Source organism: Anomaloglossus baeobatrachus, chromosome 9 (assembly GCF_048569485.1).
Source record: "Anomaloglossus baeobatrachus isolate aAnoBae1 chromosome 9, aAnoBae1.hap1, whole genome shotgun sequence".
NCBI classification, from domain to species: Eukaryota; Metazoa; Chordata; class Amphibia; order Anura; family Aromobatidae; genus Anomaloglossus; species Anomaloglossus baeobatrachus.
Window position 1 is genome coordinate 163,176,949 of NC_134361.1, and position 19,643 is coordinate 163,196,591.

General features: G+C 47.3%; 8 non-coding genes and 2 pseudogenes across 8 annotated transcripts; all 10 read left to right on the top strand.

The window, feature by feature from the left end:
* The first annotated feature begins 1,251 nt into the window (after positions 1-1,251).
* LOC142252823 (U2 spliceosomal RNA) lies at positions 1,252-1,442 on the top strand. Its single transcript, XR_012726189.1, has one exon. It is a non-coding gene; the product is annotated as a U2 spliceosomal RNA (small nuclear RNA).
* Positions 1,443-3,028: 1,586 nt separating this feature from the next.
* LOC142253327 (U2 spliceosomal RNA) lies at positions 3,029-3,213 on the top strand. The gene has a single exon (XR_012726627.1). It is a non-coding gene; the product is annotated as a U2 spliceosomal RNA (small nuclear RNA).
* A 1,380-nt stretch (positions 3,214-4,593) lies between these two features.
* On the top strand, positions 4,594-4,735 carry LOC142253690 (U2 spliceosomal RNA; annotated as a pseudogene).
* A 739-nt stretch (positions 4,736-5,474) lies between these two features.
* Positions 5,475-5,672, top strand: LOC142253223 (U2 spliceosomal RNA). Its single transcript, XR_012726535.1, has one exon. It is a non-coding gene; the product is annotated as a U2 spliceosomal RNA (small nuclear RNA).
* Positions 5,673-7,052: 1,380 nt separating this feature from the next.
* Positions 7,053-7,128, top strand: LOC142253767 (U2 spliceosomal RNA; annotated as a pseudogene).
* A 721-nt stretch (positions 7,129-7,849) lies between these two features.
* Positions 7,850-8,045, top strand: LOC142253236 (U2 spliceosomal RNA). Its single transcript, XR_012726547.1, has one exon. It is a non-coding gene; the product is annotated as a U2 spliceosomal RNA (small nuclear RNA).
* A 2,133-nt stretch (positions 8,046-10,178) lies between these two features.
* On the top strand, positions 10,179-10,372 carry LOC142253161 (U2 spliceosomal RNA). The gene has a single exon (XR_012726478.1). It is a non-coding gene; the product is annotated as a U2 spliceosomal RNA (small nuclear RNA).
* A 1,381-nt stretch (positions 10,373-11,753) lies between these two features.
* Positions 11,754-11,944, top strand: LOC142252537 (U2 spliceosomal RNA). The gene has a single exon (XR_012725910.1). It is a non-coding gene; the product is annotated as a U2 spliceosomal RNA (small nuclear RNA).
* Positions 11,945-13,550: 1,606 nt separating this feature from the next.
* LOC142253445 (U2 spliceosomal RNA) lies at positions 13,551-13,735 on the top strand. The gene has a single exon (XR_012726730.1). It is a non-coding gene; the product is annotated as a U2 spliceosomal RNA (small nuclear RNA).
* A 1,381-nt stretch (positions 13,736-15,116) lies between these two features.
* On the top strand, positions 15,117-15,307 carry LOC142252538 (U2 spliceosomal RNA). The gene has a single exon (XR_012725911.1). It is a non-coding gene; the product is annotated as a U2 spliceosomal RNA (small nuclear RNA).
* The last annotated feature ends 4,336 nt before the right edge of the window (positions 15,308-19,643 follow it).

Below are 19,643 nucleotides of genomic sequence, written 5' to 3' on the forward strand. Positions count from 1 at the left end.
TTTTTACTTTCTTTATTCATCCAAATAGCAAACTCATCACCACTCAACCTGACCAACTCGACTATGTCCCGTGCTGCAGTATCTTGTTCTCTGTCTTATCTAGATCATTTGCAATTGAATGGAATAGATCCCTTTTGGACAAAGTGGATTCACCTGCTGCTGCAGTGACCACAGGTGTGATAAGATCTAGAATTGGCATCTGGTGCGATCTCTCCGCTTCCACTCCAAAGAAAGTTACCTGTTTATTCCTATCATGCATTGGTTTTTGGGGTTTTCTTTGAGCAATGATGATGTCTTGAGTGGGCTGTTGGCTCCCTCACCTGGAGGAAGAGTTTGCTTGCTCTTGGACATTCTAAAAGAGAGGTCATGATAGACATTTAGCTTCTGAACCCAATTGGGGACAGTCATGGGTGATGAATGTTTTGCAACCTGCTGCGCAGCCTGATACCGCAATATAAGGAACGTCAAATACTAAGAATGGGCGGCCTATGAAAGAATTACTACTTTCATTAAGTACACTTAAACGGCTAATTGGGAATAGACAAACTGTAAAAAGCCCTCCGAGAAAGCCCCCCTCTAACCTTTGTTAGTAAGCTTTTCTGTAGTCTGCCTGTTGATGTATTTTCCGTTTGAACAGTGCACAACATGAAGAGACGGAACACTGGCGGCTTGTCACAATGCCCCCCGCTGACATCACAATAGCGCTGCTGCCTAGAAAGCTAGCTGCGCAGCAGAAGTTTCTATTTGGGTGGGAGGTGGGCTAGTGGAAGGAGGGGGCAAGCTTTTTTTTTTTTTTTTTTCTCGGGTGGTAGGGGGATGATAGGAGAAGGGATGCGGGTGGTGAGATGGGTACAGAGGGCAGGGTTTGGGGCTGGGAAGGGAAGGCAAAAGATTAGGGTTTGGGGATGATGAAAGGGCTTTCTACGGGTAAGGATGGCAAAGGGTGGCAGTGACGGAAAGTCAGGCAACCTGTCCTGTCCGTCTTTTTGTATCATGAATTGAAAAGACTGCAAGGGGGAGGGGAGTTGCTTGCGCCCAAAAGGAGGAGTTATTCAGATTCATTGCAGTGGGCGGCGGCTGCAAAACGCACCATTCTTCTTGTTTTTGCTCTGCAAAGCAGCCTTTTCAAGGGTTGGCTTGGGTGACAAAATGTCTTGTGTAGGCGTGGGTTTGTCTCCCTCTCGCTCTCTCTCCCTAAGATGTGTCCGGCATAGGCCAGGGTGCCACTCGAGGCCCAAACCAATTCTGGTTATCGCTTCTCGGCCTTTTGGCTAAGATCAAGTGTAGTATCTGTTCTTATCAGTTTAATATCTGATACGTCCCCTATCTGGGGACCATATATTAAATGGATTTTTAGAACAGGGAGATGGAAAAAGAGCTTGCTCTGTCCACTCCATGCATTGACCTGGTATTGCAGTACCTCCAGGACCGGTGCACCCCTTCTTAACCCAGTTTCCAAAAGCAGAACTCAATTCACCTGATTCATATTAGCCCGATTTAATGAATTGGAAGAAAGCATACGTCTTCATATGCACCTCAATACTTCCTCCTTTTGTTTTTTATCTTTCACACTTTTTACTTTCTTTATTCATCCAAATAGCAAACTCATCACCACTCAACCTGACCAACTCGACTATGTCCCGTGCTGCAGTATCTTGTTCTCTGTCTTATCTAGATCATTTGCAATTGAATGGAATAGATCCCTTTTGGACAAAGTGGATTCACCTGCTGCTGCAGTGACCACAGGTGTGATAAGATCTAGAATTGGCATCTGGTGCGATCTCTCCGCTTCCACTCCAAAGAAAGTTACCTGTTTATTCCTATCATGCATTGGTTTTTGGGGTTTTCTTTGAGCAATGATGATGTCTTGAGTGGGCTGTTGGCTCCCTCACCTGGAGGAAGAGTCTGCTTGCTCTTGGACATTCTAAAAGAGAGGTCATGATAGACATTTAGCTTCTGAACCCAATTGGGGACAGTCATGGGTGATGAATGTTTTGCAACCTGCTGCGCAGCCTGATACCGCAATATAAGGAACGTCAAATACTAAGAATGGGCGGCCTATGAAAGAATTACTACTTTCATTAAGTACACTTAAACGGCTAATTGGGAATAGACAAACTGTAAAAAGCCCTCTGAGAAAGCCCCCCTCTAACCTTTGTTAGTAAGCTTTTCTGTAGTCTGCCTGTTGATGTATTTTCCGTTTGAACAGTGCACAACATGAAGAGACGGAACACTGGCGGCTTGTCACAATGCCCCCCGCTGACATCACAATAGCGCTGCTGCCTAGAAAGCTAGCTGCGCAGCAGAAGTTTCTCTTTGGGTGGGAGGTGGGCTAGTGGAAGGAGGGGGCAAGCTTTTTTTTTTTTTTTTTTCTCGGGTGGTAGGGGGATGATAGGAGAAGGGATGCGGGTGGTGAGATGGGTACAGAGGGCAGGGTTTGGGGCTGGGAAGGGAAGGGAAAAGATTAGGGTTTGGGGATGATGAAAGGGCTTTCTACGGGTAAGGATGGCAAAGGGTGGCAGTGACGGAAAGTCAGGCAACCTGTCCTGTCCGTCTTTTTGTATCATGAATTGAAAAGACTGCAAGGGGGAGGGGAGTTGCTTGCGCCCAAAAGGAGGAGTTATTCAGATTCATTGCAGTGGGCGGCGGCTGCAAAACGCACCATTCTTCTTGTTTTTGCTCTGCAAAGCAGCCTTTTCAAGGGTTGGCTTGGGTGACAAAATGTCTTGTGTAGGCGTGGGTTTGTCTCCCTCTCGCTCTCTCTCCCTAAGATGTGTCTGGCATAGGCCAGGGTGCCACTCGAGGCCCAAACCAATTCTGGTTATCGCTTCTCGGCCTTTTGGCTAAGATCAAGTGTAGTCCCTTCATTGGGTTTGCCTTGGTCTTGGCTGAGAGGGGCCCGGGCTTGCACAACCGCCGGCCTCGGGGATTGTTGCGCCTTTTGGTGCTTACGTCCCCTTATGGCTGGTGGTTCCTGGGCTCGGGAGGCGGTCACCTGCGGCACTGCGCTTTTGTGTGGTGGCCGATGACCGTTTTCTGAAATTTGCGGATGAAATCTCATCTGTTCTTATCAGTTTAATATCTGATACGTCCCCTATCTGGGGACCATATATTAAATGGATTTTTAGAACAGGGAGATGGAAAAAGAGCTTGCTCTGTCCACTCCACGCATTGACCTGGTATTGCAGTACCTCCAGGACCGGTGCACCCCTTCTTAACCCAGTTTCCAAAAGCAGAACTCAATTCACCTGATTCATATTAGCCCGATTTAATGAATTGGAAGAAAGCATACGTCTTCATATGCACCTCAATACTTCCTCCTTTTGTTTTTTATCTTTCACACTTTTTACTTTCTTTATTCATCCAAATAGCAAACTCATCACCACTCAACCTGACCAACTCGACTATGTCCCGTGCTGCAGTATCTTGTTCTCTGTCTTATCTAGATCATTTGCAATTGAATGGAATAGATCCCTTTTGGACAAAGTGGATTCACCTGCTGCTGCAGTGACCACAGGTGTGATAAGATCTAGAATTGGCATCTGGTGCGATCTCTCCGCTTCCACTCCAAAGAAAGTTACCTGTTTATTCCTATCATGCATTGGTTTTTGGGGTTTTCTTTGAGCAATGATGATGTCTTGAGTGGGCTGTTGGCTCCCTCACCTGGAGGAAGAGTTTGCTTGCTCTTGGACATTCTAAAAGAGAGGTCATGATAGACATTTAGCTTCTGAACCCAATTGGGGACAGTCATGGGTGATGAATGTTTTGCAACCTGCTGCGCAGCCTGACACCGCAATATAAGGAACGTCAAATACTAAGAATGGGCGGCCTATGAAAGAATTACTACTTTCATTAAGTACACTTAAACGGCTAATTGGGAATAGACAAACTGTAAAAAGCCCTCTGAGAAAGCCCCCCTCTAACCTTTGTTAGTAAGCTTTTCTGTAGTCTGCCTGTTGATGTATTTTCCGTTTGAACAGTGCACAACATGAAGAGACGGAACACTGGCGGCTTGTCACAATGCCCCCCGCTGACATCACAATAGCGCTGCTGCCTAGAAAGCTAGCTGCGCAGCAGAAGTTTCTCTTTGGGTGGGAGGTGGGCTAGTGGAAGGAGGGGGCAAGCTTTTTTTTTTTTTTTTTCTCGGGTGGTAGGGGGATGATAGGAGAAGGGATGCGGGTGGTGAGATGGGTACAGAGGGCAGGGTTTGGGGCTGGGAAGGGAAGGGAAAAGATTAGGGTTTGGGGATGATGAAAGGGCTTTCTACGGGTAAGGATGGCAAAGGGTGGCAGTGACGGAAAGTCAGGCAACCTGTCCTGTCCGTCTTTTTGTATCATGAATTGAAAAGACTGCAAGGGGGAGGGGAGTTGCTTGCGCCCAAAAGGAGGAGTTATTCATATTCATTGCAGTGGGCGGCGGCTGCAAAACGCACCATTCTTCTTGTTTTTGCTCTGCAAAGCAGCCTTTTCAAGGGTTGGCTTGGGTGACAAAATGTCTTGTGTAGGCGTGGGTTTGTCTCCCTCTCGCTCTCTCTCCCTAAGATGTGTCCGGCATAGGCCAGGGTGCCACTCGAGGCCCAAACCAATTCTGGTTATCGCTTCTCGGCCTTTTGGCTAAGATCAAGTGTAGTATCGTTCGAAAAGGTGGTTTAAGGCTCCGGCCACCTTAGTACAATGATGCAATGCACACTGGAAGGTTGCGCTTGTTAGTACTTTGGGAGGATAGTATATCCATCTAGAGGAAACCATGGCCCTACCAGGATCGAGGCTATTAGACTGAGTAAGTGTGGGGGCTATGGTGCAATGTGCCCCAAGATTGACGACCCTGGAGTGAGTCTGAGCTTGCTGGCTTGGGACCCCGGCGAGCCTTGGGCTCTGTAGCACACCGTACCTTGCCCTTTCATACTTTCTGAGCATATTGCTCTATCCCGGCCTTCTGGCTAGGAAGGGAAATTTTTATAATCATGGTCGGAGGTCCGTTCAGCTTTGGGCTGAGAAACCAACACCCGGTTGGAGGTCCGGGTCAGCTTTGGCTGAGAAACCAACACCCGGTTGGAGATCCGGGTCAGCTTCGGCTGAGAAACCAACACCCGGTTGGAGGTCCGGGTCAGCTTCGGCTGAGAAACCAACACCCGGTTGGAGGTCCGGGTCAGCTTCGGCTGAGAAACCAACACCCGGTTGGAGGTCCGGTTAGCCTTGGGCTGAGAAACCAACACCGGTTGACGGTCCGGGCAGTTTCGGCTGCGAAACCAACAACTAGTAGCTCTCTACTCCACTTGGGTAAGATGCCTGGATGGACGCTGGGAGCAACGACAAGGCTCAACCAGGCTTCGGCTTGGGGGAGCACCGAAGATCCCTGACCCTTGCTGTGGCCTTCTGGCTCGGAGGGACGGGGTTGATTTTTGGGGACCCTCTCCTCACGGAGGGGTCCACACGAATCCTAGCCTTTGCACTGTTTTTGGTGTGACTTCGGTCATGCATTTTTTGCGGTGCTTTGGAAAGCTTCATTAAATCAAAAAATCTGTTCTTATCAGTTTAATATCTGATACGTCCCCTATCTGGGGACCATATATTAAATGGATTTTTAGAACAGGGAGATGGAAAAAGAGCTTGCTCTGTCCACTCCACGCATTGACCTGGTATTGCAGTACCTCCAGGACCGGTGCACCCCTTCTTAACCCAGTTTCCAAAAGCAGAACTCAATTCACCTGATTCATATTAGCCCGATTTAATGAATTGGAAGAAAGCATACGTCTTCATATGAACCTCAATACTTCCTCCTTTTGTTTTTTATCTTTCACACTTTTTACTTTCTTTATTCATCCAAATAGCAAACTCATCACCACTCAACCTGACCAACTCGACTATGTCCCGTGCTGCAGTATCTTGTTCTCTGTCTTATCTAGATCATTTGCAATTGAATGGAATAGATCCCTTTTGGACAAAGTGGATTCACCTGCTGCTGCAGTGACCACAGGTGTGATAAGATCTAGAATTGGCATCTGGTGCGATCTCTCCGCTTCCACTCCAAAGAAAGTTACCTGTTTATTCCTATCATGCATTGGTTTTTGGGGTTTTCTTTGAGCAATGATGATGTCTTGAGTGGGCTGTTGGCTCCCTCACCTGGAGGAAGAGTTTGCTTGCTCTTGGACATTCTAAAAGAGAGGTCATGATAGACATTTAGCTTCTGAACCCAATTGGGGACAGTCATGGGTGATGAATGTTTTGCAACCTGCTGCGCAGCCTGATACCGCAATATAAGGAACGTCAAATACTAAGAATGGGCGGCCTATGAAAGAATTACTACTTTCATTAAGTACACTTAAACGGCTAATTGGGAATAGACAAACTGTAAAAAGCCCTCTGAGAAAGCCCCCCTCTAACCTTTGTTAGTAAGCTTTTCTGTAGTCTGCCTGTTGATGTATTTTCCGTTTGAACAGTGCACAACATGAAGAGACGGAACACTGGCGGCTTGTCACAATGCCCCCCGCTGACATCACAATAGCGCTGCTGCCTAGAAAGCTAGCTGCGCAGCAGAAGTTTCTCTTTGGGTGGGAGGTGGGCTAGTGGAAGGAGGGGGCAAGCTTTTTTTTTTTTTTTTTCTCGGGTGGTAGGGGGATGATAGGAGAAGGGATGCGGGTGGTGAGATGGGTACAGAGGGCAGGGTTTGGGGCTGGGAAGGGAAGGGAAAAGATTAGGGTTTGGGGATGATGAAAGGGCTTTCTACGGGTAAGGATGGCAAAGGGTGGCAGTGACGGAAAGTCAGGCAACCTGTCCTGTCCGTCTTTTTGTATCATGAATTGAAAAGACTGCAAGGGGGAGGGGAGTTGCTTGCGCCCAAAAGGAGGAGTTATTCAGATTCATTGCAGTGGGCGGCGGCTGCAAAACGCACCATTCTTCTTGTTTTTGCTCTGCAAAGCAGCCTTTTCAAGGGTTGGCTTGGGTGACAAAATGTCTTGTGTAGGCGTGGGTTTGTCTCCCTCTCGCTCTCTCTCCCTAAGATGTGTCCGGCATAGGCCAGGGTGCCACTCGAGGCCCAAACCAATTCTGGTTATCGCTTCTCGGCCTTTTGGCTAAGATCAAGTGTAGTATCGTTCGAAAAGGTGGTTTAAGGCTCCGGCCACCTTAGTACAATGATGCAATGCACACTGGAAGGTTGCGCTTGTTAGTACTTTGGGAGGATAGTACATCCATCTAGAGGAAACCATGGCCCTACCAGGATCGAGGCTATTAGACTGAGTAAGTGTGGGGGTTATGGTGCAATGTGCCCCAGGAATGGACACCCTGGAGGGAGTCTGAACTTGCTAGGTTGGGACCCTGGTAGGCCTCAGACTCTGACGCACGCCGCGCCTTGCCTATTCATACTTTCCAAGCATATTGCCCTATCCCGGCCTTCTGGCTAAGAAGGGAAATTTTTATAATCCCGGTCGGAGGTCCGGTCAGCTTTGGGCTGAGAAACCAACACCCGGTTGGAGGTCCGGTTAGCCTTGGGCTGAGAAACCAACACCCGGTTGGAGGTCCGGTCAGCCTTGGGCTGAGAAACCAACACCCGGTTGGAGGTCCGGTCAGCCTTGGGCTGAGAAACCAACACCGGTTTACGGTCCGGGCAGTCTCGGCTGCAAAACCAACGACTAGTAGCTCCCTACTCCACTTGGGTAAGATGCCTCGGTGGACGATGGGAGCAACAACAAGGCTCAACCAGGCTTCGGCTTGGGGGAGCACCGAAGATCCCTGACCCTCGCTGTGGCCTTCTGGCTCGGAGGGACGGGGTTGATTTTTGGGGATCCTCTTCTCACGGAGGGGTCCACACGAATCCTAGCCTTTGCACTGTTTTTGGTGTGACTTCGGTCATGCATTTTTGCGGTGCTTTGGAAAGCTTCATTAAATCAAAAATCTGTTCTTATCAGTTTAATATCTGATACGTCCCCTATCTGGGGACCATATATTAAATGGATTTTTAGAACAGGGAGATGGAAAAAGAGCTTGCTCTGTCCACTCCACGCATTGACCTGGTATTGCAGTACCTCCAGGACCGGTGCACCCCTTCTTAACCCAGTTTCCAAAAGCAGAACTCAATTCACCTGATTCATATTAGCCCGATTTAATGAATTGGAAGAAAGCATACGTCTTCATATGCACCTCAATACTTCCTCCTTTTGTTTTTTATCTTTCACACTTTTTACTTTCTTTATTCATCCAAATAGCAAACTCATCACCACTCAACCTGACCAACTCGACTATGTCCCGTGCTGCAGTATCTTGTTCTCTGTCTTATCTAGATCATTTGCAATTGAATGGAATAGATCCCTTTTGGACAAAGTGGATTCACCTGCTGCTGCAGTGACCACAGGTGTGATAAGATCTAGAATTGGCATCTGGTGCGATCTCTCCGCTTCCACTCCAAAGAAAGTTACCTGTTTATTCCTATCATGCATTGGTTTTTGGGGTTTTCTTTGAGCAATGATGATGTCTTGAGTGGGCTGTTGGCTCCCTCACCTGGAGGAAGAGTTTGCTTGCTCTTGGACATTCTAAAAGAGAGGTCATGATAGACATTTAGCTTCTGAACCCAATTGGGGACAGTCATGGGTGATGAATGTTTTGCAACCTGCTGCGCAGCCTGATACCGCAATATAAGGAACGTCAAATACTAAGAATGGGCGGCCTATGAAAGAATTACTACTTTCATTAAGTACACTTAAACGGCTAATTGGGAATAGACAAACTGTAAAAAGCCCTCTGAGAAAGCCCCCCTCTAACCTTTGTTAGTAAGCTTTTCTGTAGTCTGCCTGTTGATGTATTTTCCGTTTGAACAGTGCACAACATGAAGAGACGGAACACTGGCGGCTTGTCACAATGCCCCCCGCTGACATCACAATAGCGCTGCTGCCTAGAAAGCTAGCTGCGCAGCAGAAGTTTCTCTTTGGGTGGGAGGTGGGCTAGTGGAAGGAGGGGGCAAGCTTTTTTTTTTCTCGGGTGGTAGGGGGATGATAGGAGAAGGGATGCGGGTGGTGAGATGGGTACAGAGGGCAGGGTTTGGGGCTGGGAAGGGAAGGGAAAAGATTAGGGTTTGGGGATGATGAAAGGGCTTTCTACGGGTAAGGATGGCAAAGGGTGGCAGTGACGGAAAGTCAGGCAACCTGTCCTGTCCGTCTTTTTGTATCATGAATTGAAAAGACTGCAAGGGGGAGGGGAGTTGCTTGCGCCCAAAAGGAGGAGTTATTCAGATTCATTGCAGTGGGCGGCGGCTGCAAAACGCACCATTCTTCTTGTTTTTGCTCTGCAAAGCAGCCTTTTCAAGGGTTGGCTTGGGTGACAAAATGTCTTGTGTAGGCGTGGGTTTGTCTCCCTCTCGCTCTCTCTCCCTAAGATGTGTCCGGCATAGGCCAGGGTGCCACTCGAGGCCCAAACCAATTCTGGTTATCGCTTCTCGGCCTTTTGGCTAAGATCAAGTGTAGTGTTGTTCGAAGAGGTGGTTTAAGCTCCAGGCCACCTTAGTACAATGATACAATGCACACTGGAAGGTTGCGCTTGCTAGTACTCTGGGTGGATAGTATATTCATCTAGTGGAAAACATGGCCCTACCAGGATCGAGGCTATTAGACTGAGTAAGGATGGGGGGCTATGGTACAACGTGCCCCAGGACTGACGACCCTGGAGTGAGTCTGAGCTTGCTGGCTTGGGACCCCGGCAAGCCTTGGGCTCTGTAGCACACCGTACCTTGCCTTTTCATACTTTTTGAGCATATTACCCTATCCCGGCCTTCTGGCTAGGAAGGGAAATTTTTAAAATCCCGGTCGGAGGTCTGGTCAGCTTTGGGCTGAGAAACTAACACCCGGTTGGAGGTCCGGGTCAGCTTCGGCTGAGAAACCAACACCCGGTTGGAGGTCCGGTTAGCCTTGGGCTGAGAAACCAACACCGGTTGACGGTCCGGGCAGTTTCGGCTGCGAAACCAACAACTAGTAGCTCTCTACTCCACTTGGGTAAGATGCCTGGGTGGACGCTGGGAGCAACGACAAGGCTCAACCAGGCTTCGGCTTGGGGGAGCACCGAAGATCCCTGACTCTTGCTGTGGCCTTCTGGCTCGGAGGGACGGGGTTGATTTTTGGGGACCCTCTACTCACGGTGGGGTCCACACGAATCCTAGCCTTTGCACTGTTTTTGGTGTGACTTCGGTCATGCATTTTTTGTGGTGCTTTGGAAAGCTTCATTAAATCAAAAAATCTGTTCTTATCAGTTTAATATCTGATACGTCCCCTATCTGGGGACCATATATTAAATGGATTTTTAGAACAGGGAGATGGAAAAAGAGCTTGCTCTGTCCACTCCACGCATTGACCTGGTATTGCAGTACCTCCAGGACCGGTGCACCCCTTCTTAACCCAGTTTCCAAAAGCAGAACTCAATTCACCTGATTCATATTAGCCCGATTTAATGAATTGGAAGAAAGCATACGTCTTCATATGCACCTCAATACTTCCTCCTTTTGTTTTTTATCTTTCACACTTTTTACTTTCTTTATTCATCCAAATAGCAAACTCATCACCACTCAACCTGACCAACTCGACTATGTCCCGTGCTGCAGTATCTTGTTCTCTGTCTTATCTAGATCATTTGCAATTGAATGGAATAGATCCCTTTTGGACAAAGTGGATTCACCTGCTGCTGCAGTGACCACAGGTGTGATAAGATCTAGAATTGGCATCTGGTGCGATCTCTCCGCTTCCACTCCAAAGAAAGTTACCTGTTTATTCCTATCATGCATTGGTTTTTGGGGTTTTCTTTGAGCAATGATGATGTCTTGAGTGGGCTGTTGGCTCCCTCACCTGGAGGAAGAGTTTGCTTGCTCTTGGACATTCTAAAAGAGAGGTCATGATAGACATTTAGCTTCTGAACCCAATTGGGGACAGTCATGGGTGATGAATGTTTTGCAACCTGCTGCGCAGCCTGATACCGCAATATAAGGAACGTCAAATACTAAGAATGGGCGGCCTATGAAAGAATTACTACTTTCATTAAGTACACTTAAACGGCTAATTGGGAATAGACAAACTGTAAAAAGCCCTCTGAGAAAGCCCCCCTCTAACCTTTGTTAGTAAGCTTTTCTGTAGTCTGCCTGTTGATGTATTTTCCGTTTGAACAGTGCACAACATGAAGAGACGGAACACTGGCGGCTTGTCACAATGCCCCCCGCTGACATCACAATAGCGCTGCTGCCTAGAAAGCTAGCTGCGCAGCAGAAGTTTCTCTTTGGGTGGGAGGTGGGCTAGTGGAAGGAGGGGGCAAGCTTTTTTTTTTTTTTTTTTCTCGGGTGGTAGGGGGATGATAGGAGAAGGGATGCGGGTGGTGAGATGGGTACAGAGGGCAGGGTTTGGGGCTGGGAAGGGAAGGGAAAAGATTAGGGTTTGGGGATGATGAAAGGGCTTTCTACGGGTAAGGATGGCAAAGGGTGGCAGTGACGGAAAGTCAGGCAACCTGTCCTGTCCGTCTTTTTGTATCATGAATTGAAAAAACTGCAAGGGGGAGGGGAGTTGCTTGCGCCCAAAAGGAGGAGTTATTCAGATTCATTGCAGTGGGCGGCGGCTGCAAAACGCACCATTCTTCTTGTTTTTGCTCTGCAAAGCAGCCTTTTCAAGGGTTGGCTTGGGTGACAAAATGTCTTGTGTAGGCGTGGGTTTGTCTCCCTCTCGCTCTCTCTCCCTAAGATGTGTCCGGCATAGGCCAGGGTGCCACTCGAGGCCCAAACCAATTCTGGTTATCGCTTCTCGGCCTTTTGGCTAAGATCAAGTGTAGTATCTGTTCTTATCAGTTTAATATCTGATACGTCCCCTATCTGGGGACCATATATTAAATGGATTTTTAGAACAGGGAGATGGAAAAAGAGCTTGCTCTGTCCACTCCACGCATTGACCTGGTATTGCAGTACCTCCAGGACCGGTGCACCCCTTCTTAACCCAGTTTCCAAAAGCAGAACTCAATTCACCTGATTCATATTAGCCCGATTTAATGAATTGGAAGAAAGCATACGTCTTCATATGCACCTCAATACTTCCTCCTTTTGTTTTTTATCTTTCACACTTTTTACTTTCTTTATTCATCCAAATAGCAAACTCATCACCACTCAACCTGACCAACTCGACTATGTCCCGTGCTGCAGTATCTTGTTCTCTGTCTTATCTAGATCATTTGCAATTGAATGGAATAGATCCCTTTTGGACAAAGTGGATTCACCTGCTGCTGCAGTGACCACAGGTGTGATAAGATCTAGAATTGGCATCTGGTGCGATCTCTCCGCTTCCACTCCAAAGAAAGTTACCTGTTTATTCCTATCATGCATTGGTTTTTGGGGTTTTCTTTGAGCAATGATGATGTCTTGAGTGGGCTGTTGGCTCCCTCACCTGGAGGAAGAGTTTGCTTGCTCTTGGACATTCTAAAAGAGAGGTCATGATAGACATTTAGCTTCTGAACCCAATTGGGGACAGTCATGGGTGATGAATGTTTTGCAACCTGCTGCGCAGCCTGATACCGCAATATAAGGAACGTCAAATACTAAGAATGGGCGGCCTATGAAAGAATTACTACTTTCATTAAGTACACTTAAACGGCTAATTGGGAATAGACAAACTGTAAAAAGCCCTCTGAGAAAGCCCCCCTCTAACCTTTGTTAGTAAGCTTTTCTGTAGTCTGCCTGTTGATGTATTTTCCGTTTGAACAGTGCACAACATGAAGAGACGGAACACTGGCGGCTTGTCACAATGCCCCCCGCTGACATCACAATAGCGCTGCTGCCTAGAAAGCTAGCTGCGCAGCAGAAGTTTCTCTTTGGGTGGGAGGTGGGCTAGTGGAAGGAGGGGGCAAGCTTTTTTTTTTTTTTTTTCTCGGGTGGTAGGGGGATGATAGGAGAAGGGATGCGGGTGGTGAGATGGGTACAGAGGGCAGGGTTTGGGGCTGGGAAGGGAAGGGAAAAGATTAGCGTTTGGGGATGATGAAAGGGCTTTCTACGGGTAAGGATGGCAAAGGGTGGCAGTGACGGAAAGTCAGGCAACCTGTCCTGTCCGTCTTTTTGTATCATGAATTGAAAAGACTGCAAGGGGGAGGGGAGTTGCTTGCGCCCAAAAGGAGGAGTTATTCAGATTCATTGCAGTGGGCGGCGGCTGCAAAACGCACCATTCTTCTTGTTTTTGCTCTGCAAAGCAGCCTTTTCAAGGGTTGGCTTGGGTGACAAAATGTCTTGTGTAGGCGTGGGTTTGTCTCCCTCTCGCTCTCTCTCCCTAAGATGTGTCCGGCATAGGCCAGGGTGCCACTCGAGGCCCAAACCAATTCTGGTTATTGCTTCTCGGCCTTTTGGCTAAGATCAAGTGTAGTCCCTTCATTGGGTTTGCCTTGGTCTTGGCTGGGAGGTGCCCGGGCTTGCACAACCGCCGGCCTCGGGGATTGTTGCGCCTTTTGGTGCTTACGTCCCCTTATGGCTGGTGGTTCCTGGGCTCGGGAGGCGATCACCTGCGGCACTGCGCTTTTGTGTGGTGGCCGATGACCGTTTTCTGAAATTTGCGGATGTAATCTCAAAAAAAAAAGAAAAAAAAAAATCTGTTCTTATCAGTTTAATATCTGATACGTCCCCTATCTGGGGACCATATATTAAATGGATTTTTAGAACAGGGAGATGGAAAAAGAGCTTGCTCTGTCCACTCCACGCATTGACCTGGTATTGCAGTACCTCCAGGACCGGTGCACCCCTTCTTAACCCAGTTTCCAAAAGCAGAACTCAATTCACCTGATTCATATTAGCCCGATTTAATGAATTGGAAGAAAGCATACGTCTTCATATGCACCTCAATACTTCCTCCTTTTGTTTTTTATCTTTCACACTTTTTACTTTCTTTATTCATCCAAATAGCAAACTCATCACCACTCAACCTGACCAACTCGACTATGTCCCGTGCTGCAGTATCTTGTTCTCTGTCTTATCTAGATCATTTGCAATTGAATGGAATAGATCCCTTTTGGACAAAGTGGATTCACCTGCTGCTGCAGTGACCACAGGTGTGATAAGATCTAGAATTGGCATCTGGTGCGATCTCTCCGCTTCCACTCCAAAGAAAGTTACCTGTTTATTCCTATCATGCATTGGTTTTTGGGGTTTTCTTTGAGCAATGATGATGTCTTGAGTGGGCTGTTGGCTCCCTCACCTGGAGGAAGAGTTTGCTTGCTCTTGGACATTCTAAAAGAGAGGTCATGATAGACATTTAGCTTCTGAACCCAATTGGGGACAGTCATGGGTGATGAATGTTTTGCAACCTGCTGCGCAGCCTGATACCGCAATATAAGGAACGTCAAATACTAAGAATGGGCGGCCTATGAAAGAATTACTACTTTCATTAAGTACACTTAAACGGCTAATTGGGAATAGACAAACTGTAAAAAGCCCTCTGAGAAAGCCCCCCTCTAACCTTTGTTAGTAAGCTTTTCTGTAGTCTGCCTGTTGATGTATTTTCCGTTTGAACAGTGCACAACATGAAGAGACGGAACACTGGCGGCTTGTCACAATGCCCCCCGCTGACATCACAATAGCGCTGCTGCCTAGAAAGCTAGCTGCGCAGCAGAAGTTTCTTTTTGGGTGGGAGGTGGGCTAGTGGAAGGAGGGGGCAAGCTTTTTTTTTTTTTTTTTTCTCGGGTGGTAGGGGGATGATAGGAGAAGGGATGCGGGTGGTGAGATGGGTACAGAGGGCAGGGTTTGGGGCTGGGAAGGGAAGGGAAAAGATTAGGGTTTGGGGATGATGAAAGGGCTTTCTACGGGTAAGGATGGCAAAGGGTGGCAGTGACGGAAAGTCAGGCAACCTGTCCTGTCCGTCTTTTTGTATCATGAATTGAAAAGACTGCAAGGGGGAGGGGAGTTGCTTGCGCCCAAAAGGAGGAGGTATTCAGATTCATTGCAGTGGGCGGCGGCTGCAAAACGCACCATTCTTCTTGTTTTTGCTCTGCAAAGCAGCCTTTTCAAGGGTTGGCTTGGGTGACAAAATGTCTTGTGTAGGCGTGGGTTTGTCTCCCTCTCGCTCTCTCTCCCTAAGATGTGTCCGGCATAGGCCAGGGTGCCACTCGAGGCCCAAACCAATTCTGGTTATCGCTTCTCGGCCTTTTGGCTAAGATCAAGTGTAGTATCTGTTCTTATCAGTTTAATATCTGATACGTCCCCTATCTGGGGACCATATATTAAATGGATTTTTAGAACAGGGAGATGGAAAAAGAGCTTGCTCTGTCCACTCCACGCATTGACCTGGTATTGCAGTACCTCCAGGACCGGTGCACCCCTTCTTAACCCAGTTTCTAAAAGCAGAACTCAATTCACCTGATTCATATTAGCCCGATTTAATGAATTGGAAGAAAGCATACGTCTTCATATGCACCTCAATACTTCCTCCTTTTGTTTTTTATCTTTCACACTTTTTACTTTCTTTATTCATCCAAATAGCAAACTCATCACCACTCAACCTGACCAACTCGACTATGTCCCGTGCTGCAGTATCTTGTTCTCTGTCTTATCTAGATCATTTGCAATTGAATGGAATAGATCCCTTTTGGACAAAGTGGATTCACCTGCTGCTGCAGTGACCACAGGTGTGATAAGATCTAGAATTGGCATCTGGTGCGATCTCTCCGCTTCCACTCCAAAGAAAGTTACCTGTTTATTCCTATCATGCATTGGTTTTTGGGGTTTTCTTTGAGCAATGATGATGTCTTGAGTGGGCTGTTGGCTCCCTCACCTGGAGGAAGAGTTTGCTTGCTCTTGGACATTCTAAAAGAGAGGTCATGATAGACATTTAGCTTCTGAACCCAATTGGGGACAGTCATGGGTGATGAATGTTTTGCAACCTGCTGCGCAGCCTGATACCGCAATATAAGGAACGTCAAATACTAAGAATGGGCGGCCTATGAAAGAATTACTACTTTCATTAAGTACACTTAAACGGCTAATTGGGAATAGACAAACTGTAAAAAGCCCTCTGAGAAAGCCCCCCTCTAACCTTTGTTAGTAAGCTTTTCTGTAGTCTGCCTGTTGATGTATTTTCCGTTTGAACAGTGCACAACATGAAGAGACGGAACACTGGCGGCTTGTCACAATGCCCCCCGCTGACATCACAATAGCGCTGCTGCCTAGAAAGCTAGCTGCGCAGCAGAAGTTTCTCTTTGGGTGGGAGGTGGGCTAGTGGAAGGAGGGGGCAAGCTTTTTTTTTTTTTTTTTTCTCGGGTGGTAGGGGGATGATAGGAGAAGGGATGCGGGTGGTGAGATGGGTACAGAGGGCAGGGTTTGGGGCTGGGAAGGGAAGGGAAAAGATTAGGGTTTGGGGATGATGAAAGGGCTTTCTACGGGTAAGGATGGCAAAGGGTGGCAGTGACGGAAAGTCAGGCAACCTGTCCTGTCCGTCTTTTTGTATCATGAATTGAAAAGACTGCAAGGGGGAGGGGAGTTGTTTGCGCCCAAAAGGAGGAGTTATTCAGATTCATTGCAGTGGGCGGCGGCTGCAAAACGCACCATTCTTCTTGTTTTTGCTCTGCAAAGCAGCCTTTTCAAGGGTTGGCTTGGGTGACAAAATTTCTTGTGTAGGCGTGGGTTTGTCTCCCTCTCGCTCTCTCTCCCTAAGATGTGTCCGGCATAGGCCAGGGTGCCACTCGAGGCCCAAACCAATTCTGGTTATCGCTTCTCGGCCTTTTGGCTAAGATCAAGTGTCTTGCCAGAAGGTTCCCAATTGCTACCCTTGGCCTTGTAGCTTAAATGGCTACATGCTGCTATTGGGGGTAGTGAGCAGGAAACGAGAAGGCGACGCCTTTTGGCTAGGATCGTGTGTCTTAGCAGGAGGTCCTCAATTGCTACCCTTGGCCTTGTAGCTTAAATGGCTACATGCTGCTATTGGGGGTAGTGAGCGAGGCTGTTAACCCTTGGTGATCCAGGAGGTGTTTTGAAGATGGGCGCCACCGTCCGTTTTGCTGGGAGCGGGGATACCCGGGTCCGTTTTGGTTTCCGTATTGATGTCGCAGAGGAAAAGTTGCAGCATTTCCATCTGGAATACTTGGTGAACAAAGTTCTATATGACATCCTGGATGTGAAGAAGAATGAGATTGTTTGTCTTCAGGAGTTCAGACGAAGTGGACGGTATGTGCTTGTCCTTTCCCATATTGGCGCTTGCCAGAATCTTTATCGGTCCTTGTTAATGAATACTACTAACTCTTTGCTGAGTGGACTTGACTTTACCCTGCTTTATTCTAAGGGCGATGTTCCTTTAGTGGTGTTTATGCACAACCCTTTTGTTAATGTGGCAGAAATCACAGACTTCCTGATGAAGCATTGCAGCTATGTTCAGTACTCACACAAAATTACCAACAAGGAGGGACTCTGGACAGGCAAGCATAAATATTTTGTGCGTTTTGGGGTGGACCCTCAGGGCCCTGGGGGTTTCCGCCACCCTCCCTCTACTTTTCATATTGGGAAAGATTCTGGTTACCTGTTCTATCCAGATGCCCCTTATTTTTGCCAGAAATGTAATGTTTTTGGTCACACTCAGGATAAGTGTCCTTATGAAGCAACCTGTAGGAAATGTAACCAGGTGGGGCACATGGCTAGGGATTGCAGCAACCCCATTGTTTGCAATGCTTGTGGAGAAGTCGGGCATGCCTATCGGGACTGCAGGAACCGCACTAAGACCAGGCTATACGCTCAGGTGGTCGCAGCGGCCCCTCTAGCTCCTGTTAAGGCTGCACCAGCTGCTAGTCACCCTGTTGCTGTTTCTGCTAATGACCCTGTTCTTCTCCCTGTTACTACTGCTCAGGATTTGGATAAAGCTCCTGCAGTCTCTCCATGTCCACCTGATCAAGGAATGGAGGTCTCCGAGCTGGAAGCTGATCTCCCTTGTCACTCTGCTGCCTGTGGCGAGGGGGAAATCGAGGAGGATTTGAGCAAGTCCCCTGCGCTGTCATGGGGTACAACAAAGTCTCTGGTGAGCAAAGATGGTAGTCCAGCTGGGCAGGGGGATTTTTCTGCTTCAGCTGCAGTCAGGTCATCGGAGGAGGGGGAGTTTATGGCTGCTAAGAAATTAAAGCTTGCAGACAAGGGGTGGAGCACTGTCAGTACTGCAAGTGCAAGCCCTTTGAGTGATCGGGTCTACCCTGACATTAGCTTTTCACCTGGAGTTGATGATTTTTTTGGGGAGGTTGCAGACACTCACTGCTTTGTGTCTCCCTGCCAGCCTCCAGAAGGAGAAGGTTGAGGCGAAGATGGCCAGCTTACGGTTACCTGGTTAAACTAGTAAGAACATGGCTCCCAAAACTACATGTAATGTCCTATCCTTGAATGTGAGACAAATTAAATCCAGGGGAAGAAGAGCTACTATCCTCAAATATGTTTCTAAAATAGGTGCAGATATCTTTTGTTTGCAGGAGTGCGGACTGTTTGATGCTCCTACGGATCAAGATTGGCCTCATGGACAACACATTTGGTCTGGTTCGTCTGTAAATAAAAATGATGGTGTGGGGATTCTGTTGGGTAACAAGGACTTTTCTTTTGATAGTTATACAGTAGTGGAGGTGGGGAGATGTATCATTGCAATTATTAACTATAGAGGGTGGCGGGTTAGGATTGTTAATGTATATTGTCCTACGAGACAAGAAGATCGTTTAGCTCTGTTAGAGAAAGTTGGTTTATTTTTGCCAGGAAAAATGCCTACTATTTTTGTTGGGGATTTTAATTGTACGACGGAAGGTAATATGGATGTAACCGGGAAAAAGCTGTTACATATCATTTCTGATTTTTCTTTCTCAGATGCCGCTGTTGTAAAGCTGGGCAATCCACCACCACCTACGTACAAGGCGGACAGAGGAGGTATAGAATCACGGATTGACCGTATGTTTTTTTCTAAAAATATTGAGTGTGTAAGGTTTGAACAGTGTGCGGTTCCTTTTTCGGACCACGAATGTTTGAAGGGTGTGTTCAGAGGGGATGGTGGACCTGTAAAGAGGGGTGCTGTATGGAAGTTAAATGTGAGATTGCTAGAGGATGCAAAAGTGATGAAAGAGTTTAAAGAAGAGTACCGAAGATGGGGGTACTACAAAAACAGGTTTGCAAGTGTGTTAGAGTGGTGGGATTGGGTTAAAGGGGAGATTAAAACTTTTTTCAGGAAATGGGGCTACAAAAAAGCTACCATGTATCGTAATAAATTTAAAGATGTGAATACTCGGATTGATTGGTTACAAAAGTGTAGTAGGTCTGGGATTGATGTAAGTGATTCGTTGGTGGAGGCAAAAAATGAGTTGAAATGTCTGATTGAGAAAAAGGGTAAGGAAATTATCTATAGGACGAAAGTTGAACATTTGGATAAGAATGAGAAATGTACCAGATATTTCTTTAAAAAAATGAATGGGAAGAAAGTAGATATGGATGTGATTGTGGATGCGAATGATGTTCCTGTGACTGGTGAAAGTGTGATTGACGAGGTGAAAGCCTTTTACAGCAGACTGTATGGAGAGAAGTGGATTGATTCTGGTCTAATGACTGAAGTGTTGGCTAGCATGGAGTGTAGACTAGGCAAAGATGAGTGTGAGGATTTGTGTGATGAGGTGGTTCTGGATGAAGTGAGAAAGGTTGTGTTTAGTGCACAA